Source organism: Salvelinus alpinus, chromosome 1 (genome assembly GCF_045679555.1).
Source record: "Salvelinus alpinus chromosome 1, SLU_Salpinus.1, whole genome shotgun sequence".
Taxonomy (NCBI): domain Eukaryota; kingdom Metazoa; phylum Chordata; class Actinopteri; order Salmoniformes; family Salmonidae; genus Salvelinus; species Salvelinus alpinus.
Window position 1 is genome coordinate 57235144 of NC_092086.1, and position 8742 is coordinate 57243885.

An 8742-nucleotide genomic window follows, 5' to 3' on the forward strand; every position below is an offset into this window, starting at 1 on the left:
ATAATTTTTGAAATAACAATTAACCTAGATATTAGCTATGACAAACTGATAGTGCCGGTATGGGTTAAGGGTTACATACTTGAAAAAAGAGGATTGTGTTCTCAAACAACTGGATTAGCATACTAGGCCATGACAGACTAGGGGTCGTTTAAATGTTTCAAGTCTGTTGTCAGAATAGGAGTGCTAATATAGGATCAGGTCCTCCCTGTCCATATAAAAAATAAATACCTATATATATATATATATATATATATATATATATATAGGTATTTATTTTTTTACAAAAAAACTTAACATTTACATACTGACGATGCCGGCCAGGGGGACGGCCCTAGGGCGAAGAGCGGGCCGGTCCGTACAGTGTAGATGGAAATCCTGGACAATGTTGGGGTCCAGGATGTCGGTCGCCGAAACCTAATAGCCCTCCTCTGGGCCGCACCCCTCCCAGTCCACCAGGGTACTGATGCTGACGTCGGGAGTCCAATAGGGATCTGATGGCATAGGTAGGGGTCCCATAGATGTTCAGTGGAGGCTGAGGGGTGTCACGGGGGTCGCATCAGCCAGGGGACCAGGAACCACCGACCTGAGGAGGGAAACATGACAAAAGGGTGAGATCCGGTAGTTGGTGGGGATTTGAAAATGGTAAGTTACCTCATTAACCCTCCGGAGGTCCGTGAAGGGCCCAACAAACTGGGGGATCAGCTTCCGGCAAATTCCTTGTGGAAAGCCAGATGCGATCACCAGGTTGGAACACAGGAGCCACACTGGGGTGGCGGTCTGCCTGATCCTTCTGACGTCGGACTGCGTGCCGGAACCACTTGTCGACTGCAGGGGCCTCGGTCTGGCTCAGAGTCCACGGAGCCAGGGCCGGCTGATTTCCCAGAATGCACTGGAAGGGAGTCAGCCCGGTGTAGGAGTGACGAAGTGAGTTCTGGCTGTACTCCACCTAGGGAAAGAACCGGGCCAACTCCCCCTGTCGGTCCTGGCAGTGACTCCCTAGGAACCTCCCCAGCTCCTGGTTGGTCCTTTCCACCTGCCCGTTGGACTGAGGCCCGTACCCGGATGAGAGATTGGCCGTGGCCCCCAGCTTCTCCATGAGGGCTTTCCATACCTGCTGTCTGAATTGGGGATCACGGTCGGAGATGATGTCCTCCGAAAGGCCATAGTGCCAGAAGACCTGCTGGAACAGTGCCTCAGCGACCTGGAGAGCGGTAGGGAGACCAGAGAGAGGGATAAACAGCAGGATTTGGAGAATCTGTTCACAACAAGCATAACAGTGGTGAAACCATCAGACGGGGGGAGATCAGTAACAAAGTCTACGGACAGATGGGACCAAGGCCGCTGAGGCAGGAGAAGGGGAAGTAGTTTCCCTGCTGGTGCGTGCCGGCATGATTTGATTTGGGCACATATGTAGCAGGAGTTGACATAGCAGGCGACGTCCTGCGCCAAGGTGGGCCACCAGTACTTATCAGAGAGGGATTGGAAAGCGCGGGTGATACCTTGGTGTCCAGCGGCAAGGAATGTGTGTGCCCAGGTCAACAGCCAATCTCTTACCCCCGTGGGAACCTAGATGCGTTCTGGAGTGCAGGTAGCAGGAGCGGGTTCCCTCTCCAGAGCCTGGCGGATGTCCACATCTACGTCCCAAAACACAGGGCCAATGATACGGGAAGACCGATTGATGGGCTGGAGGGCACTTTCAGGACTCTCAACCAGTGTGGAACCACATGTTACGGGAAAGAACGTCTTCCGGCATCCTGGTACCCAGGCAGTGATTTTCATCCTCGACCAGGATATGGTGGGGTTATGACATTGGAGCTACGGAGGGCCAAGGATGACTTTGTGATGACGACTTTGTGCGGTGAGGATCAGGAAGGGAAGGTTTTCCTGGTTCATGTTCCCATGGTGAGGGTGAGTGGTGCTGTAATGTACGTGATTGTGCTGGATACCGATGGTCGTTTTTCCAGGGCTTGGACTGGAAAAGGAAAGGAGAGCGCGTGTGAAGTTATGGTCAGGGAGGAAGCGAGGGCCTGGTCAATGAAGTTCCCTGGGGCCCTGGAGTCTATTAGAGCTGTAGAGACAACACCTGAGGGACAGCCAACCAGTAAAATGGGAACCAGAAAGGGTTTGGTGGAAAACGATGATGATGGAATACTCATGCCTACCCTGGGAGACGGAAGATAACGAGGCAATCCCCTCTGCCCTAGTGAACTCTGGGTTGGAACACACCAGACACCCCTGAAGCTGGTGCCCCTCCTGGCTGCAACAGGGACAGAGCCCCAGCTGTCTCTGGCGATGCTGCTCTGCCGCGGAGAGGTGTGTGGCCCGTACCTCCATGGGTTCAGGCTCTCCAGAAGAGAATGCGTTACAGCCTTATTCTAAAATGTATTACATTGTTTTTTCCCCTCATCAACCTACACACAATGTCCCATAATGACAAAGCAAAAACAGGTTTAGAAATGTTAGCAAATGTATAAACAAAATTTAAACTGAAATATCACATTTACATACGTCATCAGCAGTGATGTAAAGTACTTAAGTAAAAATACTTTAAAGTATGACTTAAGTATTTTTGGGGGGGGTATCTGTACTTTACTATTTATATTTTTGACAACTTTATACTTTTACTTCACTACATTCCCAAAGAAAATTGTGTACTTTTTACTCTATATTTTCCCTGACACCCAAAAGTTACATTTTGAATGCTTAGCAGGACAGGAAAATGGTCTAATTCACACAATTATCAAGAGAACATCACTGGCCATCCCTACTTCCTCTGATCTGATGACGCACTAAATACATGCTTCGTTTGTAAAGTATGTCTGAGGGTTGCAGCATCCGTAAATTAAAAAAATAAAAAAATAAAATGGTGCCATCTGGTCTGCTTAATATAAGGAATTTGAAATTATTTATACTTTTACTTTGAATACATAAGTATATTTTAGCAATGACATGTACTTTTGATACTTGACCCTTGTGTTGTCTTAAGGGTAAAAAAATGACCCGCCACTTTGTTTAACAGCAGAGAAAACCCCCTAAAATATCTTTTTTCAACTTGAAATTTGATGACTTTTCCAAGAGTGACCCCAACATTAGAAAAAGTGAAACATCGCCTTTGTTCATATTTCCATGAAATCTGTACACCACCAGAGTACAAAGATTGTCTTAGGGTCATTTTTGACATGGCAGTTTTAAAATCATTTACACACCACATAAACCACAAAGACACACACACATTGAGAAATTGAGGTGATGTCTGCTACTGATTGAACTCAGACAGAACTAAAACTTTCTTGTACATGTGCAGCATCTCCCCTCCACGACCCCAAACACGACTCAAGTTCACAGACAAAATAAAAACAATTTCAGACAAAATAAATGTTTCTTGAAAGCATTGTTTACTAATGGGGAACAGAGTCAGAGGGTGTAAAGGTGCTGCAGATGACAGTCCTCCCAGTTCTCTCTTTGCTGAAGCCATGAGTGCACGTTTCAGTGCCCAGCAGGTTGTAGATCTGTTTTTTTCAATGTCCAGGAGGAACAAGAGAACAATGATTTTGAGGAGGATGAGGTATCTGAAGAAGAAGATGGGGAAGAATACAACCCAGAGCATGATGCATCATCTTCAGATGAAGAAGAAATCCCCCAAGCTGAAGAGAGACATTTTTGTCAAAGAACAGCAAAATAACATGGTCCTTGTCACCATATGACAACCAGGGCAGGATGGCAGCACAAAATGTCAGTTGGACAACCACAGGGCCTACAAGACATGCAGTTACCCATGCCCAGGACACCACCTCAACATTCTACATGTTCTTCACACCAGCCATCGAAAAAATCATCCTGGAGATGACAAATTTAGAGGGTTTCCGTAAATATGGAGACAACTGGAAAAGGATGGATGAGATTGATCTGCGTGACTAAATAGGGCTGCTAATCTTAGCGGGTGTGTATAGGTCCCGAGATGAGGCTACATGTAGTCTCTGGGATGCAGAGAGTGGAAGGGCGATTTTCCGTGCCACGATGCCACTGAAAGTCTTTCACACTTTCTCAAGAACGCTACGATTTGATAACCGTGAGAAAAGACCTGCGAGACGTGTGAGAGACAAACTGCGGCCATAAGAGAGGTCTGGGAGAAGTGGGTGGAGTTTCCTCCATACCTCCATACCTGTAATATCATGTGACTGTTTTCTGTGACACTGATACTAATTACTGATAGTAATCTCCTTTGTCAAAAGGTTGCTGTCCTTTCCGGCAATATATTCCCAGCAAGCCAGCAAAGTATGGCATCAAGATATGGGTGGCCTGTGACGCACAATCCAGCTACGCTTGGAAGATGTAAGTCTACACAGGGAAGCCGACCGGTGGAGGGCCAGAGAAGAACCAGGGGATGGGGGTTGTGCTTGATGTGACAGATGGACTGAGGGGGCACAATGTCACGTGTGACAATTTCTTCACCTCTTATGAACTCAGCCAACAGCTCCTGAAGAGGAAGAGCACCATGAAGAGCAGTTATAAAGAACAAGCCTGAGCTCCCCCCTGCACTCCTCGCTACAAGAGAGAGAAAGGCCTTCTCATCAAAGTTTGACTTCGTGATATGGAACAAGATCAACCCTACTTAGATGCCTGATAAGCAGAACACGAGGAGGGTGTTCCTGGAGCAGCTGGAAAAGGCACTTGTAACCCCACACATTTAAAGAAGCCTCTGCAGTGCTTGTGAAAGCTGTTAGTGGGCTGAATTTTGTCCTGTTCCACCTGAACCTAAAGCTGGGCCAGGCAAGAGGAGGAGATGCCAATTCTGCCCCCCAAAGAAGGACTGTAAAACAAATACTATGTGCTGCACATGTGAGAAATACATCTACAAAGTCCATGAACACACACTTGCATACTGTCCTACATGTGCAAATTAGAGTTGATTGATTTATGTTCTTCACGTTTTTGTTTTGTATCTATTATCTTATTTTATTCTTATTTATTGTTGTTGTTTATACACCTTGTGGGTGGGGGCAAAGGTAAAAAACATGGGAGAAGACTAGTATTTTGTAGTTGAATTCCTCTTTGTACAGTATATAAGAATATATCACTATATTACCAAAAACGTTCAAGACTATTATTCTTTCCCTTCAATAAAATGCATTCAAAACTACTTTCTGCATATTTCTGCTACTTTCTTTGGCTATACAAGTATTATCTCTTGCAAAAATATTATATTTACACCTACGCAGTTCCTTTAGCAATAATAATAATAATAAACTTCTACTTTAGTAAAGAAAACAATTATGTCAGTTGTGGTGTAATAAAAACGAGCGGTGTCCACTGATTATATGCAGTCTTTCTGCTGTGTGAAGAGGGAAACCCCAGATATTCACAAAGTTTGTGACGCATGATAGGTTGTTCCTTCATGCAAAATAGATTTGGGGTTTAAAATTCAATTAACCTGCTTTATTTGAGGGGTTTAGTGAAGGCGGGTCATTTTTTACCCTTCGGACAAGGGGAGTATACAGAATGTTAAGACTACACAAGGGTTAAGTGTATTTAAAAATAAATACTTTTAGACTTTTACTCAAGTAGGATTTTACTGGGTGAGTTTCACTTTAACTTGAGTCATTTTCTATTACGGTATCTTTACTTTTACTCAAGTATAACAATTGGGTACTTTTTCAACCACTGCTATTTAGACCCTTTACTCAATACTTTGCTGAAGCACCTTTGGCAGCGATTACAGCCTCAAGTCTTCTTGGGTGTAACGCTACAAGCTTTGCACACCTATATTCAGGGAGTTTCTCTCATTCTTCTCTGCAGATCCTCTCAAGCTCTGTCAGGTTGGATGGGGAACGTCACTGCACAGCTATTTCCAGGTCTCTCCAGAGATGTTCAATCGGGTTCGGGTCCGGGCTTTGCCTGGGCCACCCAAGGACATTCAGATACTTGTCCCAAAGCCACTCCTGCATTGTCTTGGATGTGTGCTTAGGTTCGTTGTCCTGTTGGAAGGTGAACCTTCGCCCAATCTGAGGTCTTGAGCGCTCTGGAGCAGGTTTCCATCAAGGATCTCTCTGTAATTCTGCTCCGTTCAGCGTCCCAGTCCCTGCCGCTAAAAAACATCCCCACAGCATGATGCTGCTACCACCATGCTTCACCGTAGGGATGGTGCCAGGTTTCCTCCAGATGTGACGCTTGGCATTCAGGCCAAAGAGTTCAATCTTGGTTTCATCAGACCAGATAGTCTTGCTTCTCATGGTCTAAGAGTCCTTCAGGTGCCTTTTGGCAAACTCCAAGTGGGCTGTCATGTGCCTTTTACTGAGAAGTGGCTTCCACCTGGACACTCTACCATAAAGGCCTGATTGGTAAAGTGCTGCAGAGATGGTTGTCCTTCTGGAAGGTTCTCCAATCTCTACAGAGGAACTAACCCCCTTAAGATGTATTTATTTTGTTGTCAATATTCTGAACAAATATTGTAATCACTGTTCTGCAACATATGCTTCAACAATTAATGTATTTGCTGTGCTAGACCGAAGGGATAATGTTAGCTTCATAATTGTTCTTTTATGTTCAAAATCTAGAAAACCATGCCAGATTGCTAAGTAAATTAGCCCTGGAGCATTTAATATAGCTATAAAACAAAACAAAAATACGTTTGGAAATTTGTATTAGACATTTATGAATAATCTAAATGTTAGCATTAAACAATCAAGGCCTTTAAACACTTGTTGGACAATAATTGTACAAATGAAATGCCTTTTATGGTGTCTGGACGGAGTTGACATAAATCCACTTAGTTGCATTTAATGAAAAAATAGGAGGTTGTTCCTTTACATTGTGTTAATAGCTGATACTTTGGTCTGTCAAAATATAAACTTCACATTTTGTTAATAATAAGACAAATATTTATAGAAAAAAAGTTGATTGTGCAAATCTTTTAAGAATCCCTGAGCTATTAAACTGCAACATTTTTCTCTCTGCCCCATGGCAAAAAATATCCATAGACTGTAGCTACACTAGATATGATATAACCAAAGATTGTTGTTATCCAGCATTTCTGGACATTACAGGTTTGGCTAATCAAAACACTGCAATAGATTATACAACTAACCTGGTATTGGCAGTACCCTCTTCGTTCCCAATTCTGGAAACCAGTTATCTTATACATGTCGGTGTCCAGTTGCAGGTGGTTCTAGAAATACCAGAGAAAATGCAGGTAGATAGCAAATAAAAATATATTTCTTAGTTTTCTCTAGTGTTTGTGCATTTGCCTGTTGCCTTTTCTTTGCAGGTTTTGCCTTACACAATCTAGTGCAGGAGTATTCAACTCTTACTCTACAAGATCCAGAGCTTGCTGGTTTATTCATAATAGAATCTTCAGCTTATTAGGACTGAACATGATTTCCTTTACAACCATGTATGTATACTTTTTAATTAATTGATAGTGCAATTAAATTGTGTAATCAAGTCAGCAGTTTCTTGACTTTGAGTGCCTCGACTCCTTTTAAGTTCATTGAGTATTAGACCTTATTAATTTTGTGCCATAGTCTGGTCTAGTGGTAATGCTGATGACTCTGGACCACACATGGACCTTTGCGGCATGGATTCAAACCCTGCCTACGCCTTCATATCTGTATTCCTCTACCTTTCTGTCACCCCCTTCTCATTTATAACTTGAAATCTCAATAAAGAGAGAAAATACTAATATATATAAAGAAATTAGTCATTTCAAGACCATGTACTACCCAAACATGGTGAAGGGAACATAAATAGAATCATGTGTTTTGACATTGGTGGTGACTTTCTGAACTGTTATAGTTAGACCAACAGTTTAAAGTAATACAGAAAAATACTGGTATTTGAGTTCTGATTGACTAAATCTACAACATTTTCAGGAAAGTTGTTGTATTTTCCCTTCAATTCACCCGAAACAGCTATTTGTTTAAAAATGCCTTAGTAAGTTACACAGTATATGTAAGTTGCATAGTATAGTATATGTTCCTGCTGTTCTCTCCTTCCGTTTTTCCTTTTCTTCAAATCTGGTATCAGCCGGTCTTTGCCCAAGATAGTGAAGATAGTTCACTCAGGCCGTTTACCACTGTCTGCTTAAAGAGGTGGCTCCTTAAGCAGACAACAATGCGATAGTGGTCTGCTTAGTTAGTTGACTTCCATTGAGGAATAAAATGAAGGAGTGGGCTGTCTCGCTTCCTCTTCCGTCTCTGCTTGAGACTCCAGAATGCTGAGTCACAATGACAAGGCAGAAATATAGCCAGGGCAGAGCCTGAGTCAGTCCATACTGTAGTAGAACCAACAGGAGGTTATGACAGGAATAAGCAGGGGTGCAAATTTCACTGGGGACAGGGGGGACATGCATTTTTGTCCATCCCACCAGTTTTATCATTGGAATGTGATACAAAACGAGGCAACAGTGTGCTTTAGGACCATGCGGAAGCCTCCGAGCGGTCGGGTAGGCTGTTTGTGGTGTTTATTAGACAAAAAATATGTATACACTACCAGTCAAAAGTTTAAGAACACATACTCATTCAAGGGTTTTTCTTTAATTTTACTATTTTCTACATCTTAGAATAATAGTGAAGACATCAAAACTATGAAATAACACATATGGAATCATGTAGTAACCAAAAAATAATATTTTATACTTGAGATTCTTCAAATAGCTACCCTTTGCCTTGATGACAGCTTTGCACACTCTTGGCTTTCTCTCAACCAGCTTCATGAGGTAGTCACCTGGAATGCATTTCAATTAAC